Raw genomic sequence first — 22,720 nt, 5'->3', positions numbered from 1 at the left:
ATCACACCACGCACACACTACAACTGACCAACTACTTTCTCCCTTTCTCCCTTCCCCCATTTTCACACTACATACGTCAAGATCACCAGCAGTCTACCTCCCACACACAGCCCCTCGTTCCCGATCACCGTTTGTTATCTCCCCCTTTCTTAGCTCTCCTGAAATAAGAATTTCTAACTTCCGGTCAGTCATTGTTATGATCGGCCATTATTATGATTGACCGTTGACTGAACACTATTCAATTTTTTTTCTCCGTGTTTTTCTCCTTGTCTCCGTATTCTTTCTGTTGAAGAGCGTAGCTCGAAACGTCAAAGACTTTCCGTATTCCCGAGCGTCATACTAATATATACTTTTGTTATTTACACCACCTGTCCTCGTCTGTTGTTATTTTTTGTATATTCTCCCATATATATATATATATATATATATATATATATACATATATTTACATATATGTATCTGGGTGTGTATACTTGTATTTATGTTCAAGTGTGTTTGTGTATGTCTATGTCTATGAGAGGATGTATGTAAGCATGTGTGTATATATATATATATATATAGATATATATATATATATATATATGAGAGGGTGTGTATAAGCATGTGTATGTATATATGCATCTAAGTTGTGTCTTATCTTCGAAACGTCGAGTTAGAATAGAGGCAGCTGATGAATAATTCCAAGTGGCTTTCTGTTTTCCTATGTGTTCGTTCCGTTGTCTGTAGTTCATTGTTCTAACGTCCTGTACCCTGATATGCATCTATATACACATGTAGATGAAAATATATACATATATGTGTGTATACATGCATATATATTTTTTGTATTATATATATATATATATATATATATATATATATATATATATATATATATATATGCAGGGCTGTACATATATGTGCGTTTTTCTATGTATATGTATATGGAGGGGATGTATAAGGATATGTATGTATGTATGTATGTATGTATATGAGGTGTATACACAAGTGACTATATATTTAGGAGTTCATATGTGCGTATGCGCATGTATGTATATGTATGTGCATGGGTGTGTACGTCTGTGTATATATATATATATGGGTGCATATATAAGTGTGTATGCAGAAGTGTACATGTACATGTGCATATGTAGAGGTATAAATGTATATGTGTATATATATATATATGTGTGTGTAATACAAAGGCATGAGCGTGTGCCCACACACACACACACACACACACACACACACACACACACACACACACACACACATACACACACATACGCACACACACATATACAGAGAGAGAGAGTGGAAAGCTGGCAGATCCGTTAGCACAATGAGCAAAATGCTTAGCGGTATTTCGTCCACCTTTGCATTCTAAGTTCAAATTTCACCATGGCCCACTTTGCCTTTCATCCTTTTGGGACCAATAGAATAAGTACTAGTTGACCACTGGGGTCAGTGTATACATGTATGTATATTGGTTTCAAATTCTAGTGCAAAACCAGCAATTTCAGGGTAGCGAATAAGTGAGCTGGTACTTATTTTATCGACCCTAAAAGGATGAAGAGCTGTCAGCCTTGATATCTCAACTCAGAATGTAAAGATGGATGCAATGCATTTTGCCCATTGTGCTAATAGATCTGTCAGCCATGATCCCTTATCTGGTGGTCAATGAGGAAACTAGGGATAGATAAATGGTTAGTGAGAGCTGTGCAAGCCATGTACAGGGACGCTGTCAGTAAGGTGAGGGTTGGCAACGAGTACAGTGAAGAATTCCAGCCCCCTCCTATTTATCATAGTTCTCCAGGCAATAACAGGAATTCAAGACAGGATGCCCCTGGGAGCTCCTCTATGCTGATGACCTTGCTCTAATTGCTGAGTCACTATCAGAACTAGAGGAGAAGTTTCAGGTGTGGAAGCAAGGATTAGAATCGAAGGGCCTTACAGTCAACCTAGCAAAAACCAAAGTCTTAATAAGTAGGAAGGCAGACAAACCACAAATCCCTTCAGGTAGATGGCCCTGCTCAATCTGTAGAAAAGGCATAGGTAGAAACTCTATAGGATGTACCCAGTGTAAGCTATGGACACATAAGAGGTGCAGCAATATCAAAAGAAGGCTAACTGGGAAGATAATTTTTGTATGTGGCAGATGATCAGGAGCAATAAACACTGAAAATATACTGAAAACAACATCTGTCACATTCCAGGGACAAAAACTACAAGTAGTTGGCAGCTTCCATTACCTAGCTGACCAAGTCAGTAGCCGGGGTGGATGCTCTGAAAGTGTAGCTGCTAGAATTAGAATAGCCTGGGTAAAGTTCAGAGAGCTCCTACCTCTACTGGTAACAAAGGGCTTCTCGCTCAGAGTAAAAGGTAGACTGTATGATGCATGTGTACAAACAGCCATGCTACATGGCAGTGAAACATGGGTTGTGACTGCTGAGGACATGTGTAAGCTTACAAGGAACAAAGCCAGTATGCTCCGCTGGATGTGTAATGTCAGTGTGCGTATACGGCAGAGTGTAAGTACCTTGAGAGAAAAGTTGAACCGAAGAAGCATCAGATGTGGTGTGCAAGAGAGACGACTGCGCTGGTATGGTCATGTGGTGAGAATGGATGAGGATAGCTGTGTGAAAAAGTGGCACACCCTAACAGTTGAGGGAACCAGTGGAAGAGGTAGACCCAGGAAGACCTGGGATGAGGTGATGAACATTAGGCCTCACCGAGGCAGTGACTTGTGACCGAGACCTTTGGGAATATGCTGTACTTGAGAAGACCCGACAAGCCAAGTGAGACCCATGGCCTATGCCAGTGGTGTAACCAGCCCACTTATGCGTACCTTTCTTTCATTGGACACTAAACTCTGCAAAGACCTGTTGAGGCAAGTGAAATTGAAATCAAATCAGCTGATGTGGCCGATGACAGCACCGCCTGACTGGCATCCATGCTAGTGGAATGTTAAGAGCACCATCCAAGCATGATCGTTACCAGGGCCGCTGACTGACTCCCGTGCCAGTGGCACGTAAAAAGCACCATTCGAGTGTGATCGTTACCAGTGTCACCTTACTAGCACTTGTGCTGGTGGCACATGAAAAACGACATTCAAGCGAGGTCGTTGCCAGTGCTGCTGGACTGGCTCCTGCACAGGTGGCATATAAAAAACACCATTTGAGTGTAGCCATTGCCAGTACCACCTGACTGGCCCTCGTGTTGGTTGCACATAAAAGTACCCACTACAATCTCGGAGTGGTTGGCGTTAGGAAGGGCATGAAGCTGTAGAAACTCTGCTAGATCAGATTGGAGCCTGGTGCAGCCATCTGGCTCGCCAGTCCTCAGTCAAACCATCCAACTCATGCCAGCATGGAAAACAGATGTTAAATGATGATGATGATGATGATTCTAAACTCTAAATAAGTAAAGCTGAATGGAAACTCTGTATCCAGATAACAGAAATATGCCTGGTAATATCATCCACATACCATGTTTTGTATACTCCCTAATGACCTGGAGTTGTATGTGACTGACATAAGAAAATAATGGGTGTACAATAACACTTGCCTTGTGTCAAATTTTGAAACCGATATGTATATATTTGTATATATTGGTTTCGAGAAACATGTATATTCATTAGGGAATATACAAAATATAGCATTACCAGACATATTTCTGTCAGCCGGATACAGAGTTCATATTCACCTTCACTTATTTAGAGTTTAATATATATATATATATATATATATATTGATTTCAAATTTTGGCACAAGGTCAGCAATTTCGAGGGAGGGGATAGATTGATATATAGTATTTTGCACTGATATATTATATATTTCAATAGTATGTATTTTTCAATAAAAGATATTGTTTATAGTTAAGATAAAGTATGCTGCAGTACATTTCCATTTCTTATTTGAAATGTTTAAGTTTATTTTGTTTACATTTGAAATAACATCTTCATCCTTAATCCACTGAAACATAAATCATAGCAAATTAAAGTTTCAGAATCCAATCAGTGAAAGGATGGATATGGAAATGAGAGCAATCTTTAAATTTACTCTTTTACTTGTTTCAGTCATTTGACTGTGGCCATGCTGGAGCACCGCCTTTAGTCGAGCAAATTGACCCCAGGACTTATTCTTTGTAAGCCTAGTACTTATTCTATCAGTCTCTTTTGCCGAATCGCTAAGTTATAGGGACGTAAACACACCAGCATCAGTTGTCAAGTGATGTTGGGTGCACAAACACAAACACACAAACATGTACACACACATACATATATACATATATACGACGGGCTTCTTTCAGTTTCCGTCTACCAAATCCACTCACAAGGCTTTGGTCGGCCCGAGGCTATAGTAGATGACACTTGCCCAAGGTGCCACGCAGTGGGACTGAACCCGGAACCATGTGGTTGGTAAGCAAGCTACTTACCACACAGCCACTCCTATGCCTATTTAATAATTAGTTATTTCTAGCAATTAATATACGAAGGAAGGATGAATATACACCTTATGGTGAAATTTGCATGTAATTGGTGTTGTAATCCTTCCATCTGTAGTTGTAGTATTTAATGGTATTAAATGTGCAAGTTTTTTTAATATGTAATTTTTCATGACTCTTAAGTAATTTTAGAAGTGATTTTAGAAATAGAAAGGTAAATAAATGAATGAAAGGTAGTATATTGAATTAAATGATAGAAAGTTTCTTGGAAAGTGTCCTTTTTTCATTTTTACATTATTTGATAACCTGTGCTTTCCAAGGAAGTTAATATTTTCAGGTAATCTTTGATATAACCAAATGAAATTGATATATTGAAAGGAGCAAATTGAGCAGAAATAGAAAAATAGAAATGAATGAGGCAAAAAATGAAATTTTCATGTTTTGTAAATTTGTGTATAAATGATGGCAAACCTGCTGTTGTGTGGATAACTAGTGTTTGCTGAGTGACTTCTGGAATAATCACAGTTCTTCTGTGATATGGGTCTTCAGTTATAATTTTTGCCTTAATGATTTTTGTTCGAATGTTTTGAGTAACTCAGCACATTATACATGCCATCAGCTTGGCAAAAATTATAACTGAAGACCCATATCACAGAAGAACTGTGATTATTCCAAAAGTCCCTCAGCAAACACTAGTTATCCACACAACTCCAGGTTTGCCATCATTTACACACAAATTTACAAAATATGAAAATTTCATTTTTTGCCCCATTCATTTCTACTTTTCTATTTCTGTTCAATTCACTCCTTTCAATATTTCAGTTAAAAAGATAATTATAGTACATAAGAAGATAATTATAGTCATTTATTTTAATATGTGTGATGGCAAACATGAAACAGTGTATTAAAGTACTCTGTAGTAAATTTTGAAGGGTCATCCTGAACATTGATCATGACTAAACAGAACCTTTTTATCTCCTGGAAATAGTTTTAGTATTTTCTCCTTCAGCAGATCATAACTGGCATATTTTGGCACTAAAACAGCAATTTTTGAAAATTTTTTTACTTTGCAATGATGTTTCTGTTAAAAACTGATGAAATGAGGTAATTGAAATTATGAATAATGTTAAATCCCTAGGATACAATAATTCCATTATTTACTTCTGCTTCATATATTAAGTATGAATTTGTTGAACTGAATTCTGTGCATAGAATTTTGTTTTCAATCAGTTGATATTTTTTTCTTTTTCTTTACATGCTTCTTTCCAGAAAAATTATTGAAACTATTGTTCATTATCTGCAAAAAGATTTTTTTTTTTTCTTTTTAATTTAAAAGAAATGTTTAATCAGGTAACTCATTCACCTGAAATACATTTTCCATTTATTTCAAGTTTACAATAATATTTTATTTCCTTTTTCACTTATATTTAGCATTAAGAAATTGAAACTAAAATGATGACATTTTTAAATTTCATAAACTGAAAAAATATTTCAATTAATGCAAAAATATATAAATTTCGGTTGACAACAGAATGAGTTTTTAGAGTTTATGTAGAATTTTGTTTATCTATGACTCTAAGGCAGTGGTTCTCAATCATTTTTTACCTGTTGACCCCTTTGATCACTATTTTACTCAGGTGAACCCCATACCCATTCAATGTTTAAAAACTAGTTTTATAGATATTTCTCTCAAAATTCCTATTTTGTTTTTTCACATTAACTTGTGTTGGTTGGACAATGTAAAATGTTAGAGAAAGAAACTTAGCTGTTTCTTTACAATAAATGCAGCTAAATCAAAATTTTTTCATGGACCTTTGAAATACTACTGTGGGCTTTTATCAGGTTTTATATGTACCTATACATATGTATATATCTATGCATGTATGCTTTTCCCACATATAACAATAAGAAATTGAAAGAAAAAGAATAAAAGTTTTCAATTTCAGAAAGTGAAACAATATTTTCAACAAATGTATAAATATATACATTTCAGACAATGAAATATGTATATGGGCAAGAAACAATTATAGTTGTAAATCATGGAAGCTTTAATTTCAGAGAGAAAAGAGAAAATATAATTTCAAAGAAACCAATTATTTGGATGGAAATTTTAACATATTACTGACGAAAAAGGTTGAGTTTCTTTACAAATATATTGACTGTTCTTTACCATTTCTTATGTCGCTGATTAAGCTTTTTCTCTTGACAATCATATGTAATCCCCTTATATGTATACGCATTCAAACATACATACAAACCTCTGAACCTGATACAAACAGAAACCAAACAAAACTATCATATTAAAGAGTCACTGATTAATGCCATCTTAGATATATTAGCTGTACAGTAAATAAGATTTAGTGTTCACTGGGTAAGTAAGTCTTTTATTTATTTATTTATTTTTGTATTGTAACTTTAATTTCAATTGAATTCAGTTCATACTTAATTGATACTTATTTTATTGGTCTCTTTGCCGAACTGCTAAGTTATGGGGATGTAAACACACCAACACCAGTTGTGAAGCAGTGGTGGGGGACAAACACAAACACAAAGACACATGGATATATATATATATATATATATATATTCATAAAATAAAGATAAAATCACGTTAATAATAATTATCAAGTAGTCAGCATGGAAATAAGCAATTTATATATTAAATTAATAATTATATATATATATATATATATATATATATATATATATATATATATATATATATATGTATAATTACATTAAGGGAAAAAGTCAAAAGATGACTTTTCTCCACCATACAGAATGAATGTCTAAACATTACAAAGAGCACAAAACAGAGCACTACACAATACCATGCACATAAACTACATTCAAATATCACATACACAACTCCAAAAGAATAAATAAAATTCTAAAAATGAAGTACCACCTGGACAACAAAGGACACAGTTCCTGCCACTATATGAAAGATCACATCCAAAAACCCAAATATGTATACAATACTCCAGAACACTACTAAAATACAATCCTAAACCACCGTTATACCTACATGACTCAGACAATAGCACATACACACAGAAATAACTGCACAATTATATTACTCACTGGACACCAAACATTGTTCTATATTATGTACATCACTAATAATACGTGCTGAGGAACAGCTACTATCTTGCTTTGACCAAGTTCATTTTGTCCATCTCCACAATGACCACCACCAGAATCTATTTGTACATAGATGAGCCAATGCTGGAGTCTCTATGTGGTTGTTTGAGCTGATATATATATAGTATTTTTTCATTTGTCTTGCCCTTTTACAGTCTGTTGTGTCGCTAAATTTTTACTGAGAACATATTTTTCGTGCTTAGATGATTCGGCATCTATTTCTAGCATATAGGAGTCCACTTTTGCTGGTCATTCCTCTTCTTTTTGTGTATATATATATATATATATATATATATATATACATATACATAGAAAAAAATTCTATATAATTTTTGTACATCACCTCCAAACCTTCCAATATATATATATATATATATATATATATATATATATATATATATATATATATATATATATATATATATATATATATAGTTAAAAAAGACAAAAAACAATAACAAAAAACAACAACGTGAGGACGTGATACGGATAGTGTTACTAGACGCTCGGGAAAGGAAAGAGAGAGGGTATGACGTTTCGAGCGGAGTTCTTCGTCGGAAACAAGGAAAGTTCAAAGAAGGGAAAAACGGAAGAATAAAAAATCAGCACCGATGTCTACGAGGTTACATTGTGGAAGGACCGGAAGAGGGGGAAGCGTGTGTATACTTTTGCGTATGTATGTATGTATGTATGTATGTATGTATGTATGTATAGCGAAGGTAGCGATGACATCAAGTTTCGCATTTCAAGGATTTCTCAAACTGTCTGACTAAACCTCGTGAAGCAAAATTTGAAGCCACAGTCAACCTCTATATGTAACAAAAAAACTGCACAAATAATGTTGAGTCCTCTAATCGGTAAATGTTTGTTGTTACTTTTACGTTACAGTACAGTACAGACAGACAGACAGATAGACTGACAAATTGTGATAGAGAATTTTCCCTGTCACTTGATCGGAATGAATGGAAATATTGAAGAAAACTACCCCTGAAAGCTAGACCAATATAATATCTATCAATCTTGTTCGGCGGTGTTATGCTCGCTAGAGTGAAAAAACTTCTTTAGAGAGGAAGGATCCATTGGGCGAATAGGTTCATGGATTACAACAATTACAAATAAGCTAATGAGCTGGAAGTTGTGCGTGGGGTAGATTATGGGAATCTATGCAGTCCATAGAGGAATAACGCATCGTAATGTTATGCGGGTAGAAGAAAGAATCTGTAGCACTTGTAAAATATATCAATTGTGTATTGGATTAAACCATATTAATTTTATCTTCCTGCTTCAATTTTGCTGTTTGAAGGTGCGCGCGCACCCACACCTACACCCATGCACACACATGTGTACATGTGTGTGTGTGTGTGTGTGTGTGTGTGTGTGTGTAACAACCACCTGTGTATATAAACAAACTTACATTTGTTCTTTAGTAGCGCCGAATGTGACAAAAGAACAGGATTTACATAACTTTCAATAGCTTTTATAGTTTCCTTGGAGTCATTTGAAGTGTTGCTTTATTAAGGAAAGCATTTAAATATATATTGCTAGGTACACCTAGACACGTATATACACAGGTCACCGAAACATTCTTTATTTTTTTTCTCCTATCAAAACATTTAGACCTGAAATAGGAGTTTTTTGACACACAGAATCCAAAAATACCACCCATTTATTACCGTCATGTCAAGATTTCAGGATACTGGGTCCATAGAATTTCACAATTTCTTTGTTTTGTTTTTTCAATAAAACAGCTTATGAGGAACAGGGAATAACGCACAAACATACAGAGAAATTGGTTTTTCTTCAAAGCCAGAATGTTTTCTTATAATTCTACTGCAAAACTAGCAAATGTCTTAAAATTTCTACAGACAAATTACATAATTGTTTATTCTTAATTTCCCATGATTTTGCGTTTGGATGAATTTCTTGGGTACTGAACCTCGGGAAGATCACGAGCCAAGTTCTAACAATAGTCCGCCATCATATGCAAGTCACATCTATCGTTTCCATCTGGATCTAAAATCAATGGAATACTTTATTCCATTGATTTTAGATCCTGGTGGAAACGGTCTCCCTGCTCGTCACTTGTGTCACCAAGATTTTCAGGGAATTTATTAAGGTGAATGTGAAGATGGTGCAGCTTTATGCTCATATTTGCTTCCAACATTTTGAAAGTTCTCCAGCATGTTGTTACTATTTCGGCAGAGTTGGCTGCTTTCTTGTCCAGGAAATCATTCACAACTTTTACAAATGAATTTTATGCTGTTACTTCAATGCAGTTTGTTGAATTTACATCTTTCATCAATTTTCTGATTTGAGGCTCATCAAAAATTCCAACTTTTATCTTTTCACTGCTCAGACCGAAAAATGTGTAGCTGATATAGCGAATGCATGATCCATCTTTAACCAGAATTTTAACAAACTATTTTATAATGCCAAGTTTGATATGGAGTGGAGGTAGGAAGATTTTTCCCCGTTTAACTAAAGGATCTTCAACTACCTTAAAAGACCTTGGGACTAATGTTCGCAGCGACTATTCTCCGATCACCCAATGTTTTCCCCTGGCTCTGCTGTCCCATATCAAAAACATAAAAAAAACATTAAAATCCGGTAAAAACCGTCCTGACAACAAAATACCTGTTGGGTTGTGTAAACATCCATAAGATAAAATCCCATAGATACGTTTGTGTGTGTGTGTGTGTGTGTGTGTGTGTGTGTGTGTGTGTGTGTGTGTGTGTGTATTTGCTCAGTGTCACCATCTATCAAGAATCTCATTCCAACGACGGAGCTTTGTATCTTTGTTAGAATTCAACTAGCATTGAGAACAGTAACCTGGTGGATGCCTCCGAATGTAGTCGGAAATTGTTTGAAAGCCCGTCAGAGGGCTGAACGTGTTGTTGTCACACACTGTCACGTGTTCATTCTTCCAGAGGATTACAATGAGGGTACGTGTGTGTGTGTATGTGTGTGTATTTGTTCAGTGTCACCATCTATCAAGAATCTTAGACATCGATGTTTCGACTACTTGGCTTTATCAATGGAATGTACCTAAAAGATGATTCTTTATTACGATAATTATATATCATACATAGATGGGACAGTTCAGGACATTACAAACAAATAGTGCGTTTATGAGTTCTTTTTACAGTAGTTTTAAAAATTCGAAAGTCAATCAGTGCAGAAGGCCTCAAAGTTTTAGAATGCACCAGCAGAAGAGTTATGCATGAGGACAACAGGTACAAGGTGTATGTGATGCGGAGGTGTCAGTTTATGTCGAACGTGACAAGAGAGAATCGTTCGATTCATGCAAAACGTTTGCTAAGCAAGTTAAGATACCAAGAGGCTGGAATGTTTTGGTTTTTCTCTGATAAGAGAAATTTCGAGCAGGACTAAAAGTAAACCAAAGGAACGACAGTTAGTTATGAAGAGGCCTGGATGAAGTTCCAATGGCCATGCATACTAAGTTCCCAGCAACTACGATGGTTCTGGAGAGTTGTCAGCAGCGAGGGAGATGTCATGCCACTCTGCTTTTTTTTACAGGGCTTAGGGATCAAAACCGCTGTCTAAACAGGTGTTGGAGACAGTTGTGAGGCCCTGGTTATACAGAGTACGCAATGGAAGATTAACGTCTTCCAGCAAGATTCTGGCTAGGATAACCCAAGCATGGGTACGTGTCAACCTCCATGATCATGGCCTCCCAGACACATGGCCTCCCAGACACATGGCCTCCCAGACACATGGCCTCCTAGACACATGGCCTCCTAGCTCACCAGACCTCAATCTACTGGACTACTATGTATGGGGTGTAGTCGAGAGAGAGGTCAATCAACACCCCTGTAACACCACACAGTCTCTTAAGTTCGACATAACCATTACTATGTCCCAAATTGATCACCTGACTCGGGCACGTCAATGCTTCCCACCCCGTATTGAAGCAGCTATTGACGCTAAGGAGAAATTCATTAAAGAGGTATGATAAAAGGATACCCAGGATTGTCTGTGCCAATTTCTTATCAAATACAGCTTTCCTTTGATGAGCTATGCGTCTTTTTCAAATGACCTAAAAAACTGACTCATTTTGTATGTATACACACGCAATCACGCATACACGTGCGCGCACACATACACGCACACACACTACGATCGTAAGTAACTTATTATGAAACTCAATATCTAGCATTCATGGATTTTCCACGGGTATTTATTGGTGATGTTACGTCTTCAATTAAGGTTATATGTGCATATCTGACTGGTATGATAGGATTGAAATTATTTCAACTCTTTCTGTCACTGTTGCCTTAGTTTAAGTTAATTATTAAATATTAGAGAGCTATGGCGGTAAAATACTGAGTTGTTTTTAATTGAATTTTCTATGAAATACACGCATACATCTTACACACACGCACACATACAGACACTTCACCACTCCCATGAATAAGGAAAGATACAGTTAATAACATCGACAACGCCGACACTCCTACACTTGAGATATATTAGCTATCAGTTTTAATCACACCTTGTTTATAACTAAATATAAACATCCTTATCAAATATACATACCAAAATATTCTGGAGTAAATATGCGTATAGCAACTGGAATTTAGGTGCGTACGACTGTACGATGCATTCGTAGAAATGTATGCATATACACACACATACACACACACATGCATATGTAGCACTGTATGTGTGTATGTGATGATTTACAGCAGTGAAACATGGACTCTTAACACTATCATCATGATGGCCTCAATTAGCCCAACAGAAAATGGAAAGTATCTTGCTCGACATCACATTGCGGTACAAAAAAGACCAACGCCTGGATTTGACAGCACATAAGAGTCAACGACATCAAGAGTCAATGACATCAAGAGTCAACGACATCAAGAGTCAACGACATCAAGATCAAGAGGCGAACCAAAGACAAAATGGTGAGATGATCTCACCTGCTACCAAGGGTCTACATGGCCACAACTAACCAGAGACAGACAGCAGTGGACGGAGTCCAGGGAGGAGCTCCTCCTTCAAAAATGATGAAGTCCTGGATGTTGGACGTATATATGTTTGTGTATGTGTATATGCACGCGCGTACGCACACACATTCTGTTAAAGCTTAATAACAGGAGCAAAATTTGGGGCATGAGAGATATTTCCGCATGCAATCAAACATAGCACTTACAGAAACGCATCTATCTATAAATATAGTTGATGCAGAGATACACGTACCAAAGTATTAGGTTGTTTCACATGAAATGTCGCATTTTTAATTACTTGTTATTTCAGTCATTTAAAAACTCAACTATGTCTACCTTGCATTTAATCTTGACTCTTTTTCTTTCCCAACAATATCAGTATACAAAATTCGTACCCGCATACCTTATGAAAATGATAACAACCAAACTATGTTGAGTGATTTTCTTGTACAAATTGGATCACTCTGCCGCAGAAGCTCTACGGAATATCAAGCGGGCCTTTGATAATGGTTTTGTTGGCATCAGAAGTGTTCAGAGATGGTTCCAAAGCTCTCGTTCAGGAGATGATAGCCTTGAAAATAAACCAAGGGGTAGGCCAAAATCAGTCATATGGCATGATGGATTAAATGCTTTGGTTGAACAAAATCCGAGAACAAAGGTTCTAAAACTTTCATCAGAACTCCAAATATCTTGCACAACTGTTTTTGGACACCTGTAAAAAAATTTGAAAAGTCAAGAAAGCGGATAAGTTTGTTCCACATCAACTGAACGAGATTCAAGAAAACAGACGCCTCGAAGTGTGCTTCTTATTGCTTTCTCGACCGGAAATAGACCATTTTTGCATCAAATCATTACTTGTGATGAGAAATGGATACTCTTTAACAACAGCGGAAGAACAGGACAGTGATTAAATGCAAGAAAGTCACCTAAACACTACCTGAACCCACCATTGCACCCTAAAAAGTTAGTGGTCACTGTATGGTTGTCTTCGAAAGGACTTATTCATTTTGCAACAAGGAAAAACGGTAACAGCAACATCGTATTGCCAGGAAAGTGATTGTATGCATGAGAATTTGAAAAAGAAGCAACCCAGACTAATGAATAGAGATGGCCCGATATTGCTCCACGACAATGCAAAGTCCTCACACTCCTCAAGCTATGGTCCAAAAGTTGCAAAGCCTGAATTATGAGATTTTGCAACATCCTCCCTATTCCTCTGATATCTCTTCTACTGATCATCACTTATTTAAGCATTTTGAGCTTTTCATAAGCAATAAAACATTATTAAATAGAGAATAGGTTATTGAAACATTCGGACAGTTTATCACATATATATATATATATATATATATATGTATATATATATATATATATATATATATATATATATATATATATATATATATATATATATATATATATATATATATACATATATATATAAGCAAAAATTTAGATTCAGATGAATATGGTACTTAAATTGAGGCACCATACAATTTCAAAGTAAGGTGATTAGAATCAAAATAAGCAATAAGGATATTCAGAGGTAATGCAGTACGATCGTTTCATGCAACTCCATTTAATTGAACAATGCAATCATTACATCAATTTAAAATGCAGAGCAATCCTCAGCTGCATAAAGACATAGAATTTAATTAAATTAGAACACATGGACACATTAGTATAATTATACCTAAAATCTCCAAGAAGTTAAGGAGATAGACAAAAAACATGTTGTCTCTACTACAGTATATAAGTTACTAAATTATCGAGAAGACTCTGCTTGTCACTGATTTTATTTGTTTTTATGGGGTCAGTTTTAATTTATAGACTAGTTTATCAAATCCTTGTATGTCTAAGGCTGAGAGAATAAAGGGCAGTATCTGTTAGGGGTAGGGCTGAGAGAGCAGACAGAAATCATAGTTGATATAGTCATAAAAATCAAGATTTATTAGAAGCAATATCATGAGGTTTGGTAAAGGAAAACTTAAAACAAGACGTAGCTAACAACTAAGGGATTCGCGCACTAGCAGACCATTGATAATAAAACAGGGGAAGTCTTATTATGTAGTACTATAGTTAAATGTTTTAAACAATGTTGCTATATTGTATACAGTTCAAGTTTATGGCTGTTCTGAGGGTTATTAAGAAGAATATATTAACAAAAGGTTAGAAATTTATGAATACTTTTGAGTATATACCAAACTTTTACCACAATAGAGGGAGGGAAAGAAATTATCCAGAAATAGCTTAATATTTATACATATTGTACATTTAAATACTAACTCATCAGATGGTATCTGTGAATATTCACAGATACTATCTGTATTTAAGTGTACAACATGAATAAATATTAAACCATTTCTGGATAATTTCTTTTCCTCCCTCTAATGTGGTAAAAGTTTGGTGTATACTCAAAAGTATTCATAAATTTACTGGTACATATACTCAAAAGTATTCATAAATGTACCCTTTGAAATACAGGTACAGCAGAAACAGGACGTAAGAGTGAGAGAAAGTTGTGGTGAAAGAGTACAGCAGGGTTCTCCACCATCCCCTGCCGGAGCCTCGTGGAGCTTTAAGTGTTTTTGCTCAATAAAACTCACAACACCCGGTCTGTGAATCGAAACCGCGATCCTACGACCGCGAATTCGCTGCCCTAACCACTGGGCCATTGCGCCTCCACACACACACATGCACACACACACACATGCACACACACACACACACACACACACACACACACACACACACACACACACACACACACACACACACACACACACACACACACACATATATATATATATATATATATATATATATATATATAAAGTAAATACCTAACAAGAATGTCCGGGTATTAATGCATTATGGCCGTTTGAAGCGGCTCCATTTAATCGATCAATGAAAACATTACATCAATTTGAAATACACCGCTCTCCTCAGAGCAGACGAACATGTAAATTTCCAATATAAAGGATAAACCATTTTTAGCACAATTTACATTAGAACTAGAAAACAAAATAAAAAATACATTGTTACTCTTTGCTATGTTTGTGGCAAAATAAATTTAGGGAAAAAATCTAAAGCCTACTATAATTTATAGAGTAGCAGAGGGAAATAGTGGAAGTCAAGAAAAAAAAATGGTGAATAGTTAATTTATATTTATATTTATCTTTGTTTTATTTATATGTTATGCATATAGTCTACGACCCTTTAGAGTTAAATCCGTTTATGTAAAATGTAAGTAATTACTCATTTATACAGTTTGATATCAACAGTTGTTATTCTATCATCTTCGCTATTCTCCTAAGTCCCTGATTTTTGCTAAACCTCTCTCTTATAACTAGAGACAAAACAGATATTCTTCAATTTAGGAAAACTATCGTAGAATTTGAGGGTAGTTTATGGATGAAGTGTGACACCCCTAACAATTTTGACTTTGCTATGGGTCCGAGTGACTCAGCCCAGATTACTTCCACTATTTCCCTCTGCTACTCTATAAATTATAGTAGGCTTTAGATTTTTTTCCCTAAATTTATTTTGCCACAAACATAGCAAAGAGTAACAACGTATTTTTTTTTCTAGTTCTAATGTAAATTGTGCTAAAAATGGTTTATCCTTTATATTGGAAATTTACATGTTCGTCTGCTCTGAGGAGAGCAGTGTACTTCAAATTGATGTAATGTTTTCATTGTTCGATTAAATGGAGCCACTTGAAACGGCCATAATGCATTGATACTTGGACATCCTTTGTTACTTATTTACTTTTTATTCACCTAACTTCGTGCTGCGCGGACTATACTGAACTGGCTTGGTGCCTAAATTTAAGTACCTAACTTATCTGAATCTTTATTATTATTATTATTATTATTATTATTATTATTATTATTATTATTATTATTATTATTATTATTATTATTATCATCATTATTATATAGTACTAAGCGGAACAGCACTATACAGGATCATTATGGCATATCATAAATAAAGATACAAATTTGATAGGTTATTTTTATCACTGATATGAACCCAAATATAGGTGATAGATATCACCAATGACTGAAAAGTCTAAAAGACGAGCTGTCACCTTCCAAGCACTTTATAACTTTAGATAACTTCACACAGTGCGGTGTTACACATTATGACCTAAAGTTATGATAAAATTAGAAAACAAGTTTTATTAAGATCTAATGTTCTTACAAAATGCTGAAGCAGGATAAATTAATCAACTTCAATTACGAAGCTATAAATTCATTTGAAAAACATCGGCGATAAATAGCACAGAAGGTGGTGAGGACAGTGACCCTTATCGCACATTGGGACTTTTCCATGAATACATCTAAAGCCATCTTCGTTTTCTTGAATCTTTTTTCATGAAACAATTAATGGTAGCAAGAATCTTATCAACTTCCTCTGCCTTAATGCTGCACTCCTAGTCAGGGTCATTAACATTAAACTGGTCCGTATACACTGTGATCTTGATGATGCTACTTAGAAACTCGCCAAGTGGCAACGTTAAATCCCTTTTCAATCTTACCGTTTTCAATCTTACCCGTTGCAATTGGTAACCACACTAATAAAAACTTAACCGTTACAATTGGTGACCCTCGACTTCAACTAAAAATTTTATCGTTATAAGTCTTGCCCTTTTACGTTTTGCGTCCATCAATTTCCAGTTGCTTCCAAACTCGCAGTTTTATATCTCTTGTGATGCTTTTCCTTGTTACCATATTTGATATAAGGAAATATCGTATATAGAGTAATTGTAATAACGAACACGGCACCAACTACTATATCTACATATATAGGATCTACAGGAAACCAGTTCAAGACACGATACAACAAACACACGCACACTTTTTGAAACCCAAACAGGAAAAATGATACGTTACTATGCAAACATATATGGACATTAAACTCAAAATATATTCCATTTAGCATCAATTGGAAAATACTCTCACACGCACAACAATACCATGGTAACAACAAACTCTGCCAACTTTGTGCTAATGAATCCTACCACATTCTCACATTCAAGAGTCAAATTGTGAACCGAAATTCTGAGCAAGTCTCTTCCTACATGTACAAAATCTTAAAAACACTTAAACATTTTAAACCGATATTTTTTTTCTAACGACTAAACATGTAGATATCTCACCACCTTCTCTCCTTCTACCTACATCATAACCTTTTCCCGTAATATACATAAAAGACATTTTTACAGCTTCACACTAAACAAGTACTGTAGAAATTATCTAAATATTTCCCTATCTCCAACCAAAATTCTTTCAAAAGATTTTCTAATATATGTGCATAAACCTACATACACTCACATAAATATATATTCGTATAGAAGTAAGTTGGAAGACCCTTTTCTTTCTTAATTTTCCTTTTTTATTATTTTTTTTTAATGTCATTTTTAATTTTTAAGTCAATTTTCTAAATTAAACTTTATTTTATTCCCATTTTTATACATGAGTATATATGTACTTTTTATAACGCTTTATTTTCGCATATATTCATAAAACACCCACGTTTGAAACAGAATGGAAGAAATATCTATAAACACATTCTAAAAACTCTGCCTCCATAAAACACAAATGTTAAAATCTCTACATATTAATCCAATTGATCATAGACCAATGAATCTCTACAGAGAAACATACTGACAAACAACCATTACACTTACCCACATCCTCTTGTGTACATCAAAGCACAAGATGAACACATTTTTATGCTAACAACACCATGACATGCCCTACTAATAACTCCCACTGTCCAGATACAAACAGGAAATACCCTAAATAACAACAATAACAATCAAATAAATTGGCTAATTAAATCATACGACCTATTTACATTCTATGAACCCTTAAAATAATTCCATCAGAAAAAGTTGACGCACTCAACAACTAAGTTTTTGGACTAAGCTTTGGACTTTTGGCGTTTACATTATCAAAACAAAGATTAAATTCAATAGAACTAAAAATACCTAAAACTACTGGTACATCCGCTGATGAAAAAAGAGCGTCCTACACCTACGTACACCCTATTCTGTGAACCACTAAAAAATAATCTCATGACCTGAAGCGAGACACACCTTAATATACACACTTGCTTGCAAAGTTCCACATGCGTAAATAAATCCAAAACAATAACATAAGCCCGGATTTAATCACTAAAAGTTCCTTCAAAACACCTTTCGTGTTTTGGAGAGCCAATCCACCCTACAACCTAATTATCACTCCACTCAAACTCACATTCAAGATTTTAGCTCAACAGAGACTATATAAAGCCAAGATTAATAACTTCATTGCATCAGAAGACACAAAGGGTGCCCCTGGTTGTCAAATGATAACAGAAAAAGAACAAGCAGATGAAATTCTCGTTGGTGAAAGTAGAGATAGTCAAGTTGCTGAAGACAACGAACCATTGTGCATGAAACCCTAATTCTCTGTTATACTAGAATCTCATCACAATGGCACTTCGTAAATTGACCAATCAACAGACTCTGATGTTCATCAATATTGTCAACATCTTCGAGTTTTAAGAAAAGTCATTATTCGGAAGTAGCATCAACATATTCACAACTGGAACTCGACTCACTTTTATATCAATTCGTGTCCTTTTTTGTGATGGCACGGTAGAGTGTAATTTTAGGACAACTAGGCCACTATTTTCCACAAGGTACTAACCACATGAGGGCTTCCTTATTAGTATGTGTTAGAAAGGGGTCGGAACACAAAAATACTATGAAAAATATATCTTATAGTATCACTAGTTCATTATTATTATTATTCCTTTGTAATACAATGTAGGTAAAAATGAACCGGAGTCTTTAGTCACAACGAGGACCTCAGACAGATAATGCTTTCCTTAAGATGTGCGCTGTGCCCAATAAGGCTGCTTTTTGCGCTTGTATTCTTCTTGTGCATGACTCTCACATCTAATTACCAAGTGAGTCACATTTTCTACACTCTTTCCACAGAGTCTGCATTTCTGGGTGTCAGAAGTTTTATAGACGTTATACTTCACTGAATTGGTAGCGAAAGCCTGGTCTTGTGCAGCAATGATCAGGCTTTCGGTGTTACGCTTCAAATCATTTTGCTTAAGCCATACCCGCGATGCTGTATTATTCTTAACGTCCTGTGTATTCCTTTCAAACTGTCCATGCATTCTCATTTCAAGAAGGTCATCTTTTCTCTTCTCCTCAGCTCTTTGGTTAAACTCTTCCTTGTCCATCATTTCATCTGCATTTACACCCATATCTTTCGTGGCATATTTCAACAGGTCTTCACCACTATTCATCAAATACTCAGCAAGCGTTCTCCTTTCATTCCTTATACAATGGTCTATACTAATTAGTCCTCTGCCACCATTCTTTCTTTTCATATACTGTCTGTTTACGTTTACTTTAGGATGTTGCGCTCCATGCAGCGTCATCAACTTTTTCGTTCTTCTATCCAGTGTTGATATTTCCTCCTTAGTCCATTCGAGGGTGGACGCACTATATCTGACCACCGCAAATGTCTAGATATTCATTGCGGTAATCAAATTTTTGGCATTCAGGTTGGATTTCAACATCATCTTCACCTTTTTTTGATACGCCTCGCCGACCTTGACTCTCATTTCTCTGTGTAGAATGTCATCCAGCTCCAAAATCAGGAGCAACATTTTCCCCATTGTCCTTCTAACGTTCGGAAGAATTGCTTCGGGTTATTTTTGAACAATCTGTTCTCCTCGAACTGCTTATTTCTGTTGATAAATCTTCTGATCTTCTGGCTTTTTGCCATGATCCTCTGTTTTAACTGCTCTATTACTGTATCAAACCCGTTCTTCCGTATTTTATACTTCTTCTCTAATTTTTCTCGGTCGGTCTTTTTCCCATTTTTCCAGGTTCCTCTAAACCATTGCTCAATTTTCATAGATCTTGCCTTGCCCGCATTATGTCCCTTTCAATGTGTCGCTTCCACCATGGTTCTTTTGCTCCACCATTTTTTGTTCTCTTAAGTTGTAATTTCTCCTCAACAAGTAGTGCAATAGCTCGGAGAAGATCCCCTGTTTGTGTTATATCCTCGTCTGGATGTGTGGTATGACAGTATTTATGTTTTGCGTTACTTTATTTATCATTCTCCTATCTACCCTTCTCATATTCATTGGGATTTTTTTTTTTAGAGCATTCATCAAGTCGGTGAGTCGTCTTTGAATTTCAAGTAATTCATTATCTATTTGGTTCATTTCCCCTGCATGTCCACCCACTACAGTATCAGGGTTCACTGTATAATGTTCCTGTTCCTCGTCCTTAACAGCACCATCACCAGAGGTTCCTCCTGTCTACTCTTCTCTCTGCTTTCAACTCCTGCCTCTCTGTTTTCAACTCCGAGCATCCTTTGTGACCCATCCGCAAGGTCTCTCACACCCTCACTAATCCGAGATATTTCTACTCCAGTTAAGTAACCCTTCCTCCTAATCACTCTCACTTGGTTCATTAGTTTATTTTCTGACATTGGACTCATGTCCTTTTCCATCCATACGACAGTGTATATATAAAAAGAGAATGAGATAAAGAGACCAATGGCATAAGTAAATTTATATTTTATGTAGAATGTCTTACAGCTTTCGTTTTCCTTTTTCTCTCCTTTCTGCTTTCCGTCTTCAATTACTTTCTTATTTCCTTTTGGCATCTCCCATTTTTCTCTTCCTCCTTTTTTCCTACTTCTGCGTTCTCTTTCTCTCTTCTTCCTTCTTTCGTTTACTTTTTCGTTTTTCGTTTTCTTCATAAAATATAAAATATAAATTTACTTATGCCATTGGTCTCTTTATCTCATTCTTTTATGTGTGTGTGTGTGTGTGTGTGTGTGTGTGTGTGTGTTTGTGTGTGTGTGTGTGTGTGTGTGTGTGTGTGTGTGTGTTTGTGTGTGTGTGTGGTGTGTGTGTGTGTGTGTGTGTGTATGAGTGTGTGTGTGTGTGTGTAGTAAAAATCACCATGGATATGTCATTCGACTATGCTCACTAAAAAGACTCAAGGTAGAAATGTTTAAATTATCCTCAATAATGTATGATGCAGTGTACAATGTATATATTCAATGTTGAAATGTATATCTTATATATGAACTGCTAACAGGCATATATTAAATAAAATTTGCATATTATGATGTTTCTTGTAACAGCTTTATATATAATTCATATCATAAAGATATTTATAGAAAGGTTAAAGACCCCCTTTGGTCAAGAATGACCATGAGATTGCACCTAAAAAGTTCCCTTCCGAGGCACAAGTCCGGGCAAGGCTGTTTACGGAAGACCAGCAGTTACCGATGCATACCAGCCTCCCCTTTCCACGCCACCGATGTTATCCAAGAGAAAGCATCAGTGACGTCGCAACTCGTTTCCACAGCTGAGTGAACTGGAGCAACGTGAGATGAAATGTCTTGCTCAAAAACACAACATATACCCGGTCCGGCAATCGAGCTCACAACCTTATGATTGTGAGCCCGATACTCTATTTATATTATATTGATAAATCACAAAACATACTACTTGTGGTAAACGAACTTTGATCAGAATGTAGCCTGCAAGTATATAATGTACTGTAACAAGTCTATATCAAATACATGGAAATAACGTCAGCTTTTCTCTTTTAAAATGCCGTCATTTTTGGCTTTCATATATATATATATATATATATATATATATATATATATATATATATATATATATATATATATATATATATATATATATATATATATATATATATATATATATATATATATATATATATATATATATATATATATATATATATATATATATATATATATATATATATATATATATATATATATATATATATATATATATATATATATATATATATATATATATATATATATATATATATATATATATATATATATATATATATATATATATATATATATATATATATATATATATATATATATATATATATATATATATATATATATATATATATATATATATATATATATATATATATATATATATATATATATATATATATATATATATATATATATATATATATATATATATATATATATATATATATATATATATATATATATATATATATATATATATATATATATATATATATATATATATATATATATATATATATATATATA

The sequence above is a fragment of the Octopus bimaculoides genome, chromosome 20 (assembly GCF_046866305.1).
Source record: "Octopus bimaculoides isolate indiv1 chromosome 20, ASM4686630v1, whole genome shotgun sequence".
NCBI classification, from domain to species: Eukaryota; Metazoa; Mollusca; class Cephalopoda; order Octopoda; family Octopodidae; genus Octopus; species Octopus bimaculoides.
The sequence above is the reverse complement of the archived record's forward strand: the minus strand, read 5'-3'. Positions refer to the sequence as shown.